Source organism: Pan paniscus, chromosome 13 (genome assembly GCF_029289425.2).
Source record: "Pan paniscus chromosome 13, NHGRI_mPanPan1-v2.0_pri, whole genome shotgun sequence".
In the NCBI taxonomy this organism is placed as follows: domain Eukaryota; kingdom Metazoa; phylum Chordata; class Mammalia; order Primates; family Hominidae; genus Pan; species Pan paniscus.
The window spans coordinates 92,850,672-92,871,763 of NC_073262.2; the positions used below are offsets into that span (position 1 = coordinate 92,850,672).

General features: G+C 37.6%; 1 protein-coding gene across 2 annotated transcripts in view; it reads left to right on the forward strand.

Moving 5' to 3' along the window:
* The window catches only part of C13H2orf88 (chromosome 13 C2orf88 homolog), a 63,388-nt gene that overhangs the window by 18,250 nt on the left and 24,046 nt on the right, over positions 1-21,092 (forward strand). Inside the window, exon 2 of one of the 2 annotated variants that reach the window (XM_057301461.1) lies at positions 7,593-7,717. The exons of the other annotated variant lie outside the window; for it this stretch is intronic. The gene's annotated coding sequence lies outside the window, so the exon portion shown is untranslated. The remainder of the gene's footprint in view (positions 1-7,592; positions 7,718-21,092) is intronic. 2 annotated transcript variants of the gene reach the window in all.

Below are 21,092 nucleotides of genomic sequence, written 5' to 3' on the forward strand. Positions count from 1 at the left end.
AATTGGATGAAGTGATCTTAAAGGCTATACGGAATAATTAATGTAAAAAGGAAAACTGGTGAGGAGTGACCTGCCTCACTAGATTGGAGCATATTGTGACCTCCTTATAGGCTTTGGTTTTGGCTTAAAAAAAGATAAGTCAGAAGAATAGAATAGAGGGCTCAGAAGTAGACCCAGTACATGTGGATATTTGATATTTAATAAAAATGGTATTTCAGTTAAAAGGAGAAAAGATAGGTTATTTTTAAAATGGTGCTGATCCAACATCCTATTAATCTGGAAAAAAAGTATTAATATATTGAGATAAGTTCCAGATTGATTAAAGAAAAAAGAAATAATAGATTTTATATACATACAAACATCCTTCAAATTGTTGATTAACCAAGATAGGACCTAGAAGTTATAAAGGACAAGACACACGTAATTTCCAAATCTGTGTGACAGACGATTAAATTTAAATCAAAAGAAAATGAATGCTATGCTTTATTGAAAAAATTTTAAAAAGGGAATGATAAATTAGGGGAAATTATTTATTTGAAACACATGATAGAGAAGATTTGGACTATACTAAAGTGCTTACAAATGAATAAAACATAAATAACCAAAAAGAAACAACGGGCAAATTAGATTTGCAGAAAAGGGAATCCAAATGGCCAATAAACATGAAATCATGCTCAGCCTTGCTGGGAGTTAGGGAAATGCAAATAAAATAACAAAAATATATCATGTCATAGCCATTAGACTAGCAAAAATTGACAGTGAAAATTGCTGCTGAAAAGGTTTGGGGAGAAGAGTACTCTCATATATGTGGAAATGTTCATTGTTTCAGTCTTTCAAAAATGTAATCTGGTATTATCCATTGTAATTAAAAATACATTTACCTATCCCATCATAGGAATCTATCCCATGGAAATAAAATCACTACTAGGTAAGGCATACACACATTTATGTTTATTGCATCATTGTTTGTACTAATGGAAGACTGGAGACAGAATGAGTGCCCCTCAGTAGACAAATGGCTCAATATACTGTATTACAGCATACTCATATCATTAGTATCATACAACCATTAAAAGAAATCAATTCGGTTCTTATTAAGGACTTCCCTTGAGCTAGGCCCTCTTTTGATCCTCACCACAACCTTACGTGGTAGGTGGTAATAATTTTACAGGGTAGGAAACTGAAGCACAGAGAGTTTTTAAAAACGTACCCAAGGCCTCACAGAACTACATTCAAAATCTCTCTATTTTCTCTTTATGCCAGTAGATTTGGAGACATTTTGAAATATATTGTTCATCAGTATGAAAATCTTAATACAGAGAAGTATATAAAATAAGATCACAGTATTATAAAACAAATGACTCCCTAAACTTGTACACACACACACACATCACAGGATGCTATATATCTAGAATAGGTTTCTACTCCAGAAAAGAAGGTTAAATATTAGGTTGTTAACATTTTAACTTTTGGAAGAACTACATTTACTATTCATGGTAAAAAAAATTATGGATATAATTTCATAAAGCTATGTATAAAGGAATGACCACCTTTCATGATTATCTGATGGGGGATAGATTTTATATGATTTTTAATTACTTAACTATTTTTTTAAATGAGCACAGATAATTGAGGGAAGGGGAGACTATATCCATTGTGGGAAAAATTTACACTAATGGAGACATAATAATGATAATTTTATAAATTCACCTCAAGACTATGTCTCACATGTCTCTAGAACTTAAAACAAATTAATGCTAACAAGAAAAGGTTTAGTTATTACATATAAGACTTAAAATGTAATGCTCCAAACATCAGGTCTTGAAAGTGAGGGAAGAGAGAGACCCTCTCATATTGTTTTATACTCAGTACCTGTTTTAAGAAAAAAACAAGGAAGTGAAATCACAGACAGGCAGCCCGGCACCAGGCCCAAAATCGGACCTGGGCCTGCCTGGCCTAAACCTAGCAGTTAAAAATCAACTCATGACTTAGAAACCGATGTTATTCGTAGATTCCAGGTATTGTATAGAAGAACATTGTGAAACTCCCTGCCCAGTTCTGTTTCTCTATGACCACTGGTGCATGCAGCCCCTGTCACGTACCCCTTGCTTGCTCAAATCAATCACGACCCTTTCACGTAAAATCTTTAGTGTTGTGAGCCCTTAAAAGGGACAGAAATTGTGCACTCAGGGAGCTCGGATTTTAAGGCAGTAGCTTGCCAATGCTCCCAGCTGAATAAAGCCCTTCCTTCTACAACTCACTGTCTGAGAGGTTTTGTCTGCGGCTTGTCCTGCTACAAAAGCAGGGTGTTTTTAGCAGAAGTAAAATTCAATCTACATTTTAGTGTATGCAGACCTCTCAAACAAGCAGTTTCATTTAAAAAATTGGTGACGTATTTCTCACTTTAACAAATTTGAAGTAAATTTAACAGTGTGTTTCACCTATTGAATAGGAAATGGTAAGAATTTGTATATAGATTCTATGTAAATATTTATATACTTTAAATGAATTTTGCCATAAACAAGCTGTACTTACATTACTTTTAATGATATTGATTAAATTGTAAATTCCTGAGGGGATTCATAGTATCACGTTATCATTTAAGAGATTTTTTTCTTTTTTGATTCTGTTCTCCCTGGCTATCATCATCTTGGCATTATGCAGACTTTGTGGTGCAGAGAAATAGTGGACCCAGGTCCCAAAGTTCTCCCTGAATGGCAGAGCATGCATAAGAGGCAGATCTAAAAGTGATGAGGCAGAACAGATATGATCACAGGGCAGAAGCCTCACAGAAGCAGGGGAAACATCCCTGTTTGGAGTTGGGAGTGGGCAGGAGAATTTCTGTTGCTATCCATTTGGAGAGAAGGCTGCAGGAGAAGGGCTATCCTCAGGGGAGGCCCAGGATTCCTGTAGGGCCTGGAGGTGAAGAGACTTCTAAGACAGGATGAGGATGCAGGAAGTTGATTAGCAAGGGATTAGGATTCCAAAGGCTGCAGTGGAAGGGGCTGTGATGCAGGATAATTGTGGGAGTCACCAAAACTGAGAAAATACAGAAGGGCGTAGGGAACTAGACAACGTAGGAGGTCTGAGCTGGGATTAGGCACTTGCCTTTCTCCCTGTAAAGGAAAGTTATGATTAGTAGCGATTGGCCTCCACCCAACTAGGTACAAATTGTATTGGTGCCATAACTGCCTAAGGGTCCCAGGCACTTGGACCTGCCTCCAGTATTTGTTATATGGGCATGGTGACAGTGGTGGAGCAGAAGGGCAAAGTCTCCCTCCCAGGAGGCTCACTTGAATTCTGGGTTGATGAGTACTGTTGTGCTGAGCCTTTGTATTCTCACAGTCTATATAATCACTTACAATGATTATTTTGTGAATATAAAACATCTACTCTCTGGTTACGAGTTAAACTCTTTAGACTCAATTTCTGGGGATTTTTGGTTTTCTTCCCTGAATTCAGGACGTGCCCTACTTCAACTTGGGATGCGGACTGCTAGAATGTTGTGGTTCTGTCATACTTGGCTGTGAGTGAGACTCATTTCTTTGAGCTCCCTTTGTTTTGTGAAGCTCAGTGTTCCAAGTTCTCTCGTCCCTAAGGTCCTTGGCTGATGACTGCTTCGTAACCACATTCTTCTAGCCAACATGATGTAAACTAACAGAGCTTGCCAGTAGCTCTGTGATCTCTGAGAGATCACTTTAAGAAAAAAGGCTGAATTCATCGACTCACAAAACCAGTCTTTTGGCATACATGGAAGCCAATGAAGAAAGTATGTGAAAAGACAAGTTGCAACAATCCATTCTTAAGAGCCATTGTTGGCCCTTTCTAAATTTCTGTTCTTTTAACTTTTGAAACTGCTGTCTTTGTATCTGAAAACATTAAGCTATTATGAACTAGAATTTGCCAATGCCAAATTGAAAGCAATTTTATGAGTTTAAAATGTCATTGCCAATAAAACATTACCAAATACTTTCTTTTAGTATTTCAGTGTAGAGTTGAAACATTTCTTTAGATACAGGCAGGGGAAGTTCATTTTTGAAGATATAAGTTATGAGCATTTTAAGAGGGACAATCAGGACCTAGCTGAGGTTTTCATGGATCTAGTTTTGATGTGACTTTCAATCTTAGGTTATTTTGATCTTTTCTTTCTATTTCTTAAATTAAGTTGCTTTGCAAACAACTACATATTTAATGGTCTCAGAATAGGTAAATAACATGGTCATTTTATGGGCTGCTATTGGACATTGTTCTAATATCCCCAAACTCTACTCCTATCTAATTTTCCTACCTGTCTGGATGGCACTAGGCTTAGAATAAGATTTTTTTTTTAACCATGGTCATAGTAATATTCGTCCATGTTTCTCTTTAGTGATCCCTACCTCAAAATGCCAAACCCAAATATTAGTCTCTTGGCCTTTTGTTTATTGTTCTTATGAAAATTGCATAGCTTATCTGTGCTAAAAGGGTAGACTTTAAAATTTATTTTCTCCCATGAGGTTTATAAAACATGACTAAATGAAACTCATGTTTTAGCTTTTGGAATGGGAAACAAATTGGAATATTGGGATATAATTCTTTCCCATTTAATGAAAGTATGACTAGACTTTTGACCTACACTGATTCAGGAAAGTGATGTTAAGGCAAAATGTTTTAAGTAATTAGCTCTCTTTCTCAATCTGTGATTTTTTTTTTTAAAAAAAGAAGAAACTTTGAAAAATTAAAGACAGATACTAAATATTAACTATAAAAGGATTTCAGTATGAGGGATAATAAATGTTTGAAAGATTCCAAGACAGATAAAGTATAAGAATTGCATGGATAAGTAACTTTTAATTCATAAAGTAAGTGACATTTTCTTGTTTACATTTACATGAAAGTCTAGTCATACTTGCTTTAAATGAAATCTAATCGAGTACTTACAGATGAAGAACGCTAAGTGTAACTTTATATTTGGTCTTAGATGATTCATTAGAAAATCCTTGATTTATAGATAAGCAAATTGTCTCTAAGAGACTGGAATATTTTTTAAAGCTCCCCAATTTTTTAGGGCCAAAACCAGAGTTTCAACACAGTTCTCTGGATTATTAGACATCATTAAATTAAACTTTTTTTTCTAAAATATACATAGTGGAAAAAGGCTTCCATGAATTGCAGTAAGGTCTTTGTGCTGGTGCTTGAAGAGAGACCTCATGCTAGGAAATTCTTGCCTCCAGAAATTACCAATATGTCATTTCCTGCAGTGACATATTAATTTGTCACTTTATTTGCCTTAATCAGTCCTACATGGATGGTCCAGTAGGCCTGAACTCAGAATGTAGTTTATACCAGCTTTTAAAAGGCATTTCTTTACCCTATCAAGTAGCATACCTATTAATAGGCATCTAAAATCATACCAAATTTATTTTCCATAAACAGCACATCCCAGCTTCTCAGGCCCACATTCTAAACAAGTAGCAAGTAAGTAGACTCTAGGTATAACCATTCCATTATTTACTATTGTCATGTCATCTTATAGAGAGATCTCTTAGACTCAACACAAAATATCCTTCTTTTTTATTTTTGTTGACCTTTCGACAGCCTTTGACTCCTGGCTTAGAAATCAGTTATAAGACAAAATGCAGTAGCTCAGTATTGATCCCCCTGTTACAGACGCTTATGCAGAAGCAGGAACTGAGGAGTAGAAGTATTCTCTTGTTGGATCAGAAAATATTTGCCAGTTCATTAAATAGGAATGTGTTCTGGACTTACTTTTGGATAAACAAGTTGCATTCATTTTTTTCCCTCTCAGCCACGAAAAAGAAAAGACCCATATTCAGATGATATGAGTTTATTATCTGGAACTAGGAGTGACTTAGAGACTACTTGTTCTATTCTCTAATCACTGCCAGAAAAAAGAACATGGCTTCAGATCAACTATCCCAAAATCAAGGTGTTTATTTTTGGTAGACATTTCACCTAGTTTATAATCGACATCTGTATTAATCAAGTTTCCTCAAAGTAATTGTGACCTAGGATGCTCCTTTCTGGTGCAAAGGACATGACATTTAAATCCGGAGAATACCTCTGGATTAAGATGATTATGTGAGCAAACGTGTTTTCTTCTCATAATTTTACCCTTACCTTCTTTATGACTATCTAGTAGAGTAGAAGGTTCATAAGCAAGATTAATTAGGATAGCTTATAGGAAATAGAGAAGTTATTATCTTTGTAAATATGAGTAATTTAAAAATTGTAATACAGTAATATTTTAAATGGCTTATACACATATTAATTTTATAACTTTCTGTTTAAGCAGAATATTCTTCTCCCCAGCCACTCTAGGTAATAGTAGTCTAAGTTGGGGAAAAACAGAGTTAAAATCTTTTGAAGGAAAACAAGGCCCAAAATAATGTTGAATATATACAAAAGAGAAGCTTGTAATTAAAAGTCAATGAAAATAAGCTTTGGAAAAAAAGTATAATTGCTAATAGTGCCACAAAAACAATACCATGCTTCTCACAAAAGAGAGAAGCAAATTCTACTGTAATCTCTGCTACTACATTTATGACTATTGAGGTAAGGCAATAAGGATTTATTTCTTTTGTGTTCTCCATCAGTAAAACTGAAATGATAATATTCCCATGTTTACTTAATAAAATACCAGGAAAATAGTAAGCTGCTTATTTAAGAGCCTTATTTAAGGTTTAACAATAATAAATACAATTCAAACTTAAGCTCCGATGGACATATCAGAGGATTCCTTTGGAGTTTTCTTATTTAAGACTTTGAGTACATGGAAGCAATTTTTTTTAGGAGATATTTTAATGAGAATATTTCTTGCCTGGAAAAAAAATGAAGGTAAATTTAAAGCTGAGAAATTATATATTTGTCTAGATATTTGAGAGCAAATCTATTTTTCATATTCCACCCAAAAGAAAAGAATAAAAGTTCTTATATAAGCAAATACTGTTAAAAAGCAAGTGGAGTGCATTATATTAAATATGAGTAAGCCTGTTTCAGGATTGACCTTGCCAGATTATTGGATCATCTTGATGTAAACATTATGCAACCGATGTGTTTCTTAACTTTATAGTTTTAGAAATTAGATTTTTATTAGGTCATCCAGGAGATATCAAGTCCTATAAAACTGAGTCTTGCCCTGTGATTTACAAATCTGAGGTCTTAGCCTGAAATTCATAGTACTTCCTAAAATATTTATAACTTCCTTTAGTTTTCATCTATTTAACAGACATATCTTGAGTTCCCACTGATTACCAGGCACTCAACTAGGAATTGGAATTACTTAGAAGACATCATTTCTGCCATTTGAGTGAGGATACTAAATGCAAACAATTTATTATAATTATTTATTGTTATGGATACATACATAAAATGTAATAGGAAGATAGGGGAAAGATCTAAATCAATGACTTAGTATAACTAGGCCCTTTGTTACGAGCTCAATGACCCATTTCCCCATTTTCCAGAAAGAGTATGCATGAATTTTAACCAATAACATTATACTAAGTTCCATGTGCTCATATGTTTGCATTGTATAAGTTTTTAAACCAGTTATTTTAGGATTAAGATTGCATCTATTAAATCTTTTTCAGCCTTCATTTAGAAAGGGAGCATGAGAAGCACTGAAAAGTAAGGCACTGTGATCTACACGGAAACCATATATTGGGCTCACAGCTACTGAATGAGACCGACTGGTGGAGACAGTTTAGTGAACCTGGTAACTTCAGGGTTTTCTTACTTTTAACTATGAGACAGAATAGGTTAATTGGTGATTTATAGTGAAAAAATACATTTAAAAATTGTTTCATCTCCTTACAAGATATCTATTTGAAAAACTTAGTCCTGCAATTCAATAGGAAGAAAAGGCTTTATTACAGTATGATAAAAGTATGCCTCTTAAAGGCAAATCGGTCAGATGTGTTGGCTCATGCCTGTTATCCCAGCACTTTGAGAAGCTGAGGTGGGCGGATCACTTGAGCTCAGAAATTTGAGACCAGCCCGGGAAACATGGTGAAACCCTGTCTCTATTAAAAATACAAAAAATTAGGCATGTGTGGTGGCACTGTGGTCCCAGCTACTGGGGTGGCTGAGGTGGGAGGATTGCTTGAGCCGTGGGGTGGAGGCTGCAGTGAACTATGATTGCATCACTGTACTCCAGCCTGGGCAACAGAGCCAGACTCTGTCTCAAATAAATAAATAAGTAAATTAATTAATTAAAGGCAAATAAAAATTATTTATAATTTATTTAGAATATTGGTACTTGAAAATAAATTTTTTTCAGTGATTCAATCTACCATAAATTTTTAATAATGCTTCAGTTAAGAATTATTTTATTTAGTCATTTTCAAATATATTTAATCTGATATTTTAGAGGAATGCTATTAGTTCTCAGATGGGCAGATTTTTGGAATATACAAAATATGGAAAAACTTTCATAGGCTAAAAAAGAATAAAAATAAAACTTACATTCCTTGAGTGCACAATATTTGCCAGATATTCTAATGCTAGCAGGCATTTCCAGTTTGGGAGCTACTATAAATACAGATGCTATGGATAGTCTTATCTCTTGGAGTACATGTGCATGATTTTTGTTGGTTATACATCTAAGAATGATCATTTCTAAGTCACATCATAGGTATGTATTAGCTTTAGGTGATAATACTAAACATTTCCCAAAGTGGTTGTCCCAAGTTTTCCTCTCATTTACAGTATAAAAGAATCCCAGAAGCATTTACTTCATCTTATAAGAACCAGAACCCTGATTATATTATTAGCATTAGAATTAAATTTAAAAATTTTAAACCAAATAGAGGCCAGTCCTGGTGGCTCACACCTGTAATCCCAGCACTTTGGGAGGCTGAGGCAGGTAGATCACTTGAGGTCAGGAGTTCGAGACTAGCCTGGAAAACATGGTGAAACCCCATCTCTACTAAAAATACAAAAATTAGCTGGGCATGGTGGTGGGCGCCTGTACTCCCAGATACTCGAGAGGCTGAGTCAGGAGGATCACTTAAACCTGGAAGGCAGAGGTTGCAGTGAGCTGAGATCCTGCCACTGTACTCCAGCTTAGACAACAGAACGAGACTCCATCTCAAAAACAATACAATACAAAACAAAACAAAAACTAAAACCAAATAGAATTTCAAGAAATGAAAAAAAATACAGTAACAAAAATTAACCCAAAGCATGAGCTAAGTTGAGAATTAGACATAGCTGAAGACAATTTATAGAACTTTCAATTTACAGAAATTATTCAATATGCAGCACAAAGATATAGAGATGGAAAAATGTGAGCAATTAAGAGACATTGAAGGTAGAATGGGAAGGTCCAACATATGTCAGAGAGGAGTTCCAGGAGGAGAGAATGAGGGGAGGCAATAGTCAAAGAGATAATAGTTGAACAGTATTTATGTTAGATGATAGACATTAATTCTCAGATTTAAGGAACTCAACAAATTCCAAACAGAATAATTAAACACCCATACCTACACATAAAACTTTAGAGCACCAAATATAAGAAAGAATATTAAAGAAACTATAAAGATTACATACAAAGGAATTGAAGGAATGGAATAATATCTTCAAAGAGCCAAGGGAACATTCCTAGCCAGCTAAAATGTTTCAGAAAGAATGTCAAAGAAAGTTGTATTTAGAAAAAGAGTGAGTTTACCACTTAGATCTTGACAGAAAGATTACTAAATGATGTACTAACTGCAGAAGTAACTTAAATCTAGAACAAAGGAATATAATAGAAGAAGCACTGGTGAACAAAGAAATTAATATTATAAGTAAAAAAGAGAAATATGCAAAGCAGTTATTTAAAATATGAGAGAATAAAATGAGCAATGTAATGCTGATAGACTTTAAAACTTAGGGAAAATGGGAAATCTTCTGGAAAAATAAAGATTTCCAAAATTGACCCAGCAAGTGTGAAACTTGACTATGTGAAGGAATTAAAAAAAAAAAATCCACTTTTTTTTTTTTTTTTTTTTTTTGCTGAGGTCTGCTACACTTTTGCAAAACAGATTGTTCCTATCTTATATAACCTGTTCCAAAGACTAAAATAAATGGAGTGCTTTCCAACTCATTTTATAAAACCATTATAACATTAATACCAATACAGGAGAACTGTTTAAAAACTATAGGTCGATATCACTCATGAACATAATACAAAAATAAGAAAATACATATGCAAACCAAATCCTGCAATGTATTAAAAAGAATTACAACCAAGTTTGGTTTATTCTAGAAATGAATAAATGATTTAGCATTTGAAAATCTATATAAGTTATCACATTAACAGATCAAAGTAGAGAAACCATTTGCTTATCTCTACAGATGGAAAAAAGCGTTAAAAAATCACCCATTCATAAAAAATATCTTAGAAAACTAGGAATAGAATGGGACTTCCTTGATCTGATTTTCTTAACTGCCAAGCCCTACAACAAACATTGTAGTAAAACATGGAAATATTCCCTTTAAAAGCAGGAACAAAAATAATTCTGCCATTGCTACTGCTATTCAATTATAGCCAGCAAAAAAAGAAAAAAGAAAGAAAAATGAATGACATGAGGACTAGAAATGAAAGACCAATTATTTATTTGATGGAACATTGTCTACATAGAAAATTTTTAAATTATAGATCATCTATTAGAATTATTGAAAGTTCAGCAAGTTAGGATACCATCCAAAATGTAAGAAAAATATAGGGTATTAGTTTGTTTTCACACTGCTGATAAAGACATACCCGAGACAGGACAATTGACAAAAGAAAGAGGTTTATTGGACTTACAGTTGCATGTGACTGGGAAGGCCTTACAATCATAGCGAAAGGTGAAAGGCACGTCTCACATGGTGGCAGACAAGAGAAAAGAGAGCTTGGGTAGGGAAACTCCCCTTTTTAAAACCATCAGATCTCATGATACTTACCACCAGAACAGCACAGGAAAGACCTGCCCCCATGTTTCAGTTACCTCTCACTGGGTCCCTCCCACAACACATGAGAATTCAAGATGAGATTTGGGTGGGGTCACAGCCAAACCATATCATATAGCACTCCTGTATAGCCTTTTGTATCCTGCAGCTCAAGCTGGTGAGGTGGTCTGAATGTGAGGGACTATCTCACTAAGAGCATGAGGCACTCTGATAAAGATACGGAAGATTAGGGCCTGACCTTCTCAGTTTCACTGATAACAGAGTAACTAACACTTGCTGTGATTTACAAGATAGAGAAAAGGTCCAAAATTTGACATTAGAGAATTAGGTAGCCAGGCTTCTTATGAACAAATAACAGGGAAGCCAAGTTGGATATTTGCATTTCCTATTCCACCACATTTTAGGAGAATATGTTTAAGCATTATGAAATATGATCAGCTACTCCCTCAGTGAGGTAATATGCATTTGCCTTTGGGGACTCGGGTTAGCATGACTCCACATGGTAACACTGATTAGGCTTAGCTGGTTTGGGCTTAAGATACAGCATATTAGCTGGATGCTTTAAGAGTAGAACAAATGGCTTTAAGTGGCAAGACTTATCAGATGTGATTCTGTGGGAGAAGTATTAATAGCCTTAAACTGGTACAGGTTGTTTTGAAATTAAGCCTGCCAAGACACTTGTTTGTCCTTGAAGATGAGAACATAAGATAAGAGCTGTTAAAATGTATTTTTGCCATTAAAAGTAATGGCAAAAACAGCAATTACTTCTGCACCAACCTAATGTAACAAAAATACCACAGGTTGGGTGGGCTTAAACAATGGAAACTTATGTCCCAGTTCTGCAGGATGGGAAGTCGAGATCATGGGCGACAGCACAATTGGGTTCTGGTGAGGGCTGTCAAGGAGCCAGGGCAAGCAGGCTCTCTGGTTTCTGTTTTTATAGGGGCACTAATTCCAACCTGAGGGCTTCACCCTTGTGACCTAATTACTTCCCAAAGGCCCCATCTCTAAATATGATCACATTGGGGATTAGGGTTTCAACATATGAATTTGGGAGCAGGGGGGAACACAAACACTTAGGCCATCATAGACTTACAAGGCTGAATCCTACCTGAGTTATTTATTATTATCAGATGTGGTACAGATTTTCTCCATCAGTGGCATATTGCCAGGACCATCAACTTTGGAACTGGGGAGAGACATACTTAGCTCTCTGAACTGTTTCTTCATCTTTATATATGCATATATTATTACCTGTTTTTCATGGTTTCAGGTTTTTACTGTTGGGGATTCAATCCCAGCAATGTTAGTTTCCTTATGTTTCTGTCTCCTCACCCGCTGCCTCCCATCCCCCATCCCCAACCAGGACCCAAAGATGGACTATGTCATATTGATGGGTTTTAATTTTGCTCTTAGAAAAGAGAAGATAACTGATATTAACCGTAGAAATTCCTATGAAGCTTTTTTTTAATGAGACAGCAGCCTAATTGTTCACATGTAATCTCAAATTGGGATGATGTATTGTGGTAAAGAGGTTAGATTCACTATTTTCTTATCACTTTATGTAAATTAGATGTGCAGAGTCACACTCAGTTCTTAGATCAGGCTGGTTGGGAGTCTGGAATGTTGATAAGAGACTGTGTACATTGAACTTCCTTGTACATAAAAACTGGATAGTCTTAGATCAGATAAAGTAGCAATGTCTCAAGAATTGAACTCTCTGGAACTGAGCTAACCACTCTCTTGGGAAACAAAATTTTAATTTAACTATCTGATGGGTTCCCAGGAACTGTCTTTAATTGGTGGCTAGTCCTTTAAATTGAGATGGTAATTTAGTTCAAAACCAGGAAGTATATTTGGGTTCTTAGAAAGACCTCTAGGAAGCCAATCCAACAAGCACCTTTTCTCCTTTCATATAGAGCATGGGTTATCCATAAATTGCCTCTTGTAACCATAATTCCAATTCTTTATTACAAAATGCAAGTAAAATAGAAAAAAAGTTAAAAAAAAACAAACAGTGCAATTCTCATACTATTTAAAATATTTTACTGAAGGTGAAGGAAGGCCTGAAAATGAAGCCAAAAGAGGTAGGAAAACTGCACTAGTAGCTAATTCCCACCTAACAACCCCTTAAAATGATCATGGTTTTCTTAGAGGTCCTCCAAAACTATTCTATTCAACTTTTCAAAATGAAAATCATTTTATTGGACTTTTTTTCTGACTACAAGTATAATCAATCTGCATTGTAAAGTTTTTTTATAAGTTCAAAAAAATACAAGCCTTTCTCTAAAATTCTTAGTTCTCTCAGTCTCAGCTAATAACCTTACCTTGCTTTACTTAGCACTGACGTGATTCCATTTTTCTTCAACTCTACTCAATAAATATATAATTGGTGGATATTTATTTCTCCTTTTTTGGCCAGAAAAAAATTCATATTACTCAAAATACTTAAATTCAATGGACAGTGGTTCCATTAAGTTTTAAGAGCTTCAGATCTTGGTAGTTAGTGGCAAGAATACCCACAAATAGACTAAGTTTATGGGGGGAAAATAACTTGCTGGGGAAAACAAACATTTTCTTTGAATTCTTTGTTATTGTCTCAGGCATTACGGTAGGCCAGGTCAATATACTTTTTCATCTGGATTTCTGTGGCATGATTGGTTCATGCCACTGATCTCTACCCACATGTTCAGAGTTGCCAAATTTACCCTAAATCTATTCAAGAACAATTTTTTACATCATTTTTACAATTTAAGAATTTTCAACGGGTGTCTGTTCCTTATCTTAACAAATCACCCTAGCTTGGCACCAGCAGGTTGAACATGCCTTGCTAGTTATTCTCTCATAGACTCATTTTTTTCCCATCCATATGTATTCTATCTGCTCCATGCTCATTGCCACGCCTGTTCTTTGGCATGGGCTATATGCACTCATTCCCTTCTTTCAACAATTTAAATGGTAGGATTGTCTCATGGTTCAGATCCAAACTTACCCACTTTTCATTGACCTCCTGTTATTTGCATTTTACAGTATTTTCTGTCCTCTCCCACTATTATGCATTTACTAGTTTGTTTACTTATAGCTATACTTCAGTTATTTTATAACTATCTTATCTCTGTGGCTGGCTCTATGTTGGAATTGCCAATGTAATATGAAATATAACATCCATGGTATAGATCGTTGTCCAGAAACACAGAAAACCTAGAAAATATCATTGTTCTGAATACTTTATTACCCTATTCAAGCCAAATATTCTACCATCAGAAGTCCACCAGTTTTGTTGACAACCCATCATTTTTTCAAATCTCCATACCTTTACAATGGATACTGCTCATAACAATTAAGGGATTAGGAATTAGATAGGAGGTTTGCTGCCCAGAACTAGGGCCAGATTTAGCAGGCCATTCTGAGGACACCTGAGATGTTGGAAAGCAACATAGAATAATAGAAGGAGCACTGGCTTTGGACTCAGGCCTGGTTCAAATTCAAGTTCTAGCACATATTAACAGTTACCTTATTTTTTCCATTTTCTCATATTTAAAACAGAAATTATACATACCTCACAATGCTAGTGTGACGATTAGATGAGATGGCATGGCCAAGTGCAGTGGCTCACGCCTGGAATCCCAGCACTTTGGGAGGCTGAGGCGTGCCGATCACCTGAGGTCAGGAGTTGGAAACCAGCCTGCCCAAAATGGCGAAACCCCGTCCCAACTAAAATTACAAAAAAATTAGCTGGGTGCGGTGGTGGGCACCTGCAATCTCAGCTACTCCAGAGGCTGAGGCAGGAGAATCACTTGAACCCGGGAGGCAGACGTTGCAGTGAGCCATGATCATGCCACTGCACTCCAGCCTCGGTGACAAAGAGAGACTCCATCTCAAAAAAAATAAAATAAAAATGAGATGGCATGTGAAGGGCTGTTATGGTTCTCAGCACATAGTAGATGCTCAATAAATAGTAACTATTATCTCTAAGTTAGAGTTAATTCTCTACTACATCTGATGAGGTTAGCAGTTAAGTGAAATATCACAAACCATAAAATATTCGTACATAGATAGTTTCTTATGTTGAATTATCTGGAATTCGTGAGTACCAATTCATTCAACATTTGGCAGTTGGTTTGCTTTCTAAGAAAAAATGTTCAAAAGATTGAAAGCTGCCTCCTTAGCCAAGGACCACAGCAGAACTCACTCTGTCCTCATAGAGGGCATACACTGTAAGATATCAAGATAATGCCTGTAGTACTGGGGTGAATGTAGTTCAAATGCCAAGTGCACATGAATTTATATTGTGAAACAACTCCTAAAATGATAGAATCTTGGCTTTGAGAAATTTTATTCTTTGTAAAAATCTCCCTCATAGCTTCCCAGATAGATCATCTGACTTCTGGTTGAAAGGGAAGCTCACCATTTCACAAACCAGACCATCGTCTTCTAAGTTATAACCAATAGACAGTCCTCTCTTAATTAAATCCAGAACTCCCTGCTGGAGGATACAGTAAATTCCTCTTCAAAGTTTAGCCTGTTAACTTCCTTTAAAATTCAAGATCGAGAAAATTGTTAAGTACAGTGAGTTCTGAGTTCCTCTCCAAAGAACCAATATGTCAGTATGTTCAGCTTCCCTGTTCTTTGTTCTCCATCTTAAAGTCTGACTTTCTTGTTCTTTATGTCTTCTTGCCCCTAGTTTCAGTAAACAACCCCCTCCTAGCTTCTGTCACCTGCTCTGTCCTTAGTCATCTGCTCTGTCCTTAGTCATCCTTAGTCACCCTTAGTCACCTGCTCTGTAACCATCCCTCCCACCAAAACTACTCACCCTGCCACTCCGGCTCCTACCTTTGCTCTCTTTAAAATAGCCCAGTCACAATTAGCTTAGACTGTGTGGTCCAACCCTAGCCAATAGGGGAAAAATATAGCAGTAGGGACTAGCTGCATTAGGAATAAGACCCCCTTCCCCCACCTTGTCTGGTGTGCTCTCGCCATTGCTCCATCCGCAAAACACACCCTTCTATAGAAGTAAATTGCCTTGCTGAGAAAACTTTTGCCTGAGGGCTGTTTTCACTTGGTGGCACTGAGCATTTACTTCCAACACTGCCATGACTTCTTCCTGCTGGTTCTCGTACTGCCCATCAGAGCAATGCAGATTAAATACAGTCCCTTGTCCATATGAATACCCCTCAGATTTCTCTTCTCATTCTCCTTAACTTCTTCAGGATAAATATTCTAATGTCTTCAGTTATGTGGCTATGCCCCCTTTCAAGGTATATTAGTCAAATATTTAATTTAAAAATCATGAGCTAATAAATATGTGAAAGTCCATAATTCCAGGGAGAAGCTAAACTATGTTGATCAAATTGGGACAGATTGTTTTTAACACCCAAGGCAGTGAAACAATGGAAAGTGACTCATACTGAAAGGCACATATGCCCTAAGTAAAAAAAACAGAACATGCAATATAATATGAAATTTGAAATAGCAAATTTTGGACCAATGGTTATTGCAGTATTTATATGACTTTTAACAATGTCTTATACTCACATTTGTAAGCAAATAAAAGTTGGCCCCATCTTAATGCCAAAAATGGTTATCAAAATAAATGTAGGTGAAGACTTATAGAAGCTTGGATTCATGGGCCCAAGCAGTAATGTTCTTCTCTGTTTAAACTGAGATGAAATTATATAAAGCACCAAAGCAAAGAATCATGCTCAACTCCACAAACATTTCATGCCTTCCATGTGTCAGGTGTTGGAAATAAGTACATAAGATACATAGATTACATAGAGTACATAGTTCCTATCCTCAAGATGCTCAGAATTTGGTGGTGGGGGTAGGGGTTGTAGAATAAATATAGGTAACCATAAAAGACAACAACAACAACAAAATCAGACGCTTATTTATTTCCAGGCATGTCTACCTCTTTGGGGATTGTTAAATCTACTTATACCATAGAAATATAGTGTCTATTAATGATGCTTTAAAGACTTCAAAATGTATTTAAGTTCAGCGTAAAGATCTTTTGACAGATCTTGTATAGGAAGATGAGGCTTGTTTACTGACAGATGCACATCAGTAAACTTAAAGACCAAACTCAACACAAAAATGAATGCAGAACAACTTTAAGAACCAAACAAGTGAGAAGAAATAGACTGATGGTATAGTTGACAGCTTATATAGTTGTAAATATAATGAACAGAGCTGGATTATACATTACACGGTCAGGAGATACTATTCCACAATAGTCTCATGCTCTGCATTAAACTCTTATTTGGAACTATTCCCTAGTTTGGGTTGCCAGACATTTAGTTACACCTGGAGAACCAGAATGGGTCTAGAGCAGCCTAACAAATGTGAGTAAAGGAAATTCTGTGAGAAAAACTAAAGAAATTTTTTCTTCAGGAGTGAGAAGCTTGGAGGGGCTATTTGATTTTTGTCTTCCACATAAGGAAGATAATGTCAATCACTTCTCACTTCAGTGACATAATGAGTAAGACGACAATGGTCTACAGTACCATTTGGAAAATTTAATTCATAAGAGCTTTTAAGCATATCATGATATATATTAAAATATTATAATGGCAAACTGCCATGGTTTGAATGTTCCCTCCAAAATTCAGATGTTGCCGATGTGATAGGATTAAGAGGTAGGGCCTTTAAGAGGTGATTAGGCCTTTGGAGCTGTTCCCTTGTCAATGGGATTAAAACCCCTTTAAACGAGGCTTCTTGTGGCATTTAGCTAGGGTTCCCCACCTCTGGAGGATCCAGCCCTCACCAGAAAACCTACCAAACCTGCTTGTGCCATGATCTTGGTCTTCCCATCCTCCAGAGCAGTGAGAAAACACATTTCTGTTCTTTATAAATTATCTTGTCTTAGGTATTCTGTCACAGTAGCACAGAATGGGCTAGAACAGAAACTCTGCTGGTAGGTTTACATTTTCACTTGTTTGGCTATATAGGTAATCTAATGATTTGCAATTTGATTCTGGGAAAATGGTAAACAAGAAGAGGTCTTTCCCACAGTGTCATTAAGGTTCACAACAAGGTTTTAAAGCCTGCCTGGGCATAGAAACAACTAGGAGTAGTAAAAAATAGTTCAGGAAAAGTTTCAGGAGCAAAGTATGAGACATTTTCTTTTTTTCTTGACACGGAGTCTCGCACTGTCACCCGGGCTGGAGTGCAATGGTGTGATCTCGGCTCACTGCAACCTCCACCTCCCAGGTTCAAGCGATTCTCCTGCCTCAGCCTCCCGAGTAGCTGGGATTACAGGTGCCTGCCACCACACCCGGCTAATTTTTTTGCATTTTTAGTAGAGACGGAGTTTCAGTATGTTGGCCAGGCTGGTCTCAAACTCCTGACCTCGTGATCTGCCTGCCTTGGCCTCCCAAAGTGCTGGGATTACAGGCATGAGCCACTGCATCCGGCCAAGACATCATTTTCATACCCACTCCTAGTTCTTCATCAAGAAACATTTTTAGGTGTCTTGAGTTACAGAAAGTGTTAAGGAATCAATACACCATTTCTGCTTCTGAATTTTTAAAGCTTTGTATCCTAAAACCTTAATTAGGGTCTGACATGAAAATGTGTCTGTTGCCTACTCAGAGAAGATATCTGGGCCTCTCAGCCAAATCCGAATAAAATCTTAGCAAATACGAGGTAAGTTCACTGTTTTGGAGAGGCCATTTTAGATTGAACACACAAAAACTAGCACATAAAACCTGAATCAGTGAGAAATATATGTAAGAAATAGCCATGTTTTCCAATAACCACTAAAAGATTTTTTTTTCCCTAGACCAGTGGACTGTTATTATATGAGAAACGAAGAGGTAGAATCTAAAAATGAGTTTCCTCAATGGTCATACCTATGTGCTATTCTATCAGGGTTCATATCCCATAATGGTATTTTTTTTTCTGTCTCCTCAGTAAGTTTATCTTGTTTGCATTTAAATTTTCCTCTACCCACTCAGTTGGCTTTGGCTTCTTATTTTGTAACCTGAGATAAGTTCTGGGGGTAGGGGTGGAGGTGGTGGGAGCAGGTGGGGAGTTAGTGTCATTTTCTATTCTTTATAAATCCTTTCTGTGATTTGCGTTACCTCTCTCTAGCGTACGTGAATTCTCTAGCCTCCATGTGAATGAACACTCGCAAACTATGCCATCCCCCTCTCCAGTCCTCACCACTTCATTATCAGAAAACCAACTGAGACATTTGACTCTCTGATATGCTTGTAAGAGCCCCAGTGGCAGACAAGTGAATCCCAGGGCCCGGATCCTTCCTGACAAGGCCACATCATCTCACTGCTTAGAGTACTTTTAGAAAGGAGGTCCCTTCTGCCTCGCCGGCATAACCTCCCTTGCTTCTCCCAGAGGTGCAAGCTCTGACTGGTCTGCCTGAGGCAAAAATGGAAGTTAAAGGTGCTCGTTTAAGTAGAGAAACCAGTGGAGGGAGTCAGCTATGTACCTCTGTGGTCTGTCTGTCTGACGTGGAAGTTTTATGGGGCTGGGGATGGAAATGGGAGTTCTTTACAGAGCAAAGAGTATGTGAGTGCCTTGATTTGATTCTGCTAACTGCAAGTTTACTATTTAAAATGCAATCCTCAATCCAGCTCAGTATTTGTTTCCTGTCAACAGCATGGACCCTAGGGTGAGATTGCTTATGTTCAAATTCCAGGATTTTATCATTGCTGTTTTTATGACTTTTACTTCTATGAACTCTGGAGAAAACAAAACCACTAAACACTTGCTACAGCCCCTCACCCTAACCACATTCACCTCAGGCCATCGCTGGGTCCTTCCTCACCCCTTTCACTTCATTCCCCAGCTTTTAAAAAGTTATCTCAGCACTTTCAAAATCCTGCAGTTGTCTCTGCCACCACCAGTTTGAGGAGTTCTTGGTTCCTGTCGCCTCTATCCTTGTTCAAGCCCAGGTGAGGACAGAGGGGCAGAAATGCTATGCCCTGACTCCCAGTTCTAGGCTGGGCAGCTGGGAGGAGAGCCAGCTTTCCCGAATCCCAGGGGCAGAGGGTGCCAAGTTCCCTCGACGCATCTTCCCTCCAAGTCTTACATGGCACCATCTTGACCAGAAGCATGGCCTGCAGTCCTGAGGAGAGAAGTCAAGGCTATTTTCCAGGCCCAACCTGCAAGCACCTGTTCACACTGGCCTGGACCTGAGAGAGGCCCCACAGAGAGGAGAGCAGAGAGGGCCACTCACAGAAGGGTGGTGGTGCGGTCTCCCCACCAGCCCCAGGCTTGTCCCTCCTGCTCTACTCTCTCCAGTGCACACCCATGAGGGCAGCCGGGCAGATGGCAGAGGCCACGGGCTAGGTCCTCCCTTAGTCATCCCTGCCAGACCTGACCTGGGTCTCCCCCACCAGCTTGGCCAGCCCTATGATGGCGAAGGAAGGGTCAGGCTCCAGCCTGGCAGGAGCAGCTTGGCTCGGTGTATAGGCCTCGCTCCCTCGTGGCCCGCTTCATCTGTAGACCAAAGGCTGGTCCAATTTGTTCTCAAACTGAGTGAAAGAAATTTTCAAGTTTATGGGTTTCTCTTCTGATGGAGGCCAGAGACTCTCACCCACTTTTTCTTTCCTTCTGACCTGGTAACTGGGAAGTAAAAAACACAAATTTCTAAGTGTCTCCTCTGCCTAGATCACATCAAGAACTGATGCCATCCCCTCAGTGTGGAACCCAGGGGTCTCCTAAGGATGATTCCAGCACTAGGTTGATAGAAGTTTAAAGCTGGGGAAGGAAGAGCACAAGAAAATTACATAACTTAAGTGAAGAACTAGGCCTAAAAGTGGAACCTTGCATTTGAGCATAATTATTTAGCATGGTGTGCCTGAAATATGTAGAACTGAATAATTTGTTTTATGTAAGTATAATCAATTTGTATACATTAAAATTGATACTGGCTGGGTGCGGTGGCTCACACCTGTAATCCCAGCACTTTGGGAAGCCAAGGCGGATGGATCACCTGAGGTCTGGGGTTCGGGATCAGCCTGGCAAACATGGTGAAACCCTGTCTCTACTAAAAATACAAAAATTAGCCTGGCATGGTGGCAGGCGCCTGTAATCTCAGCCACTCAGGAGCTGAGGCAGGAGAATCGCTTGAACCTGGGAGGTGGGGGTTGCAGTGAGCCAAGATTGCACCATTGCACTCCAGCCTGGGCGAC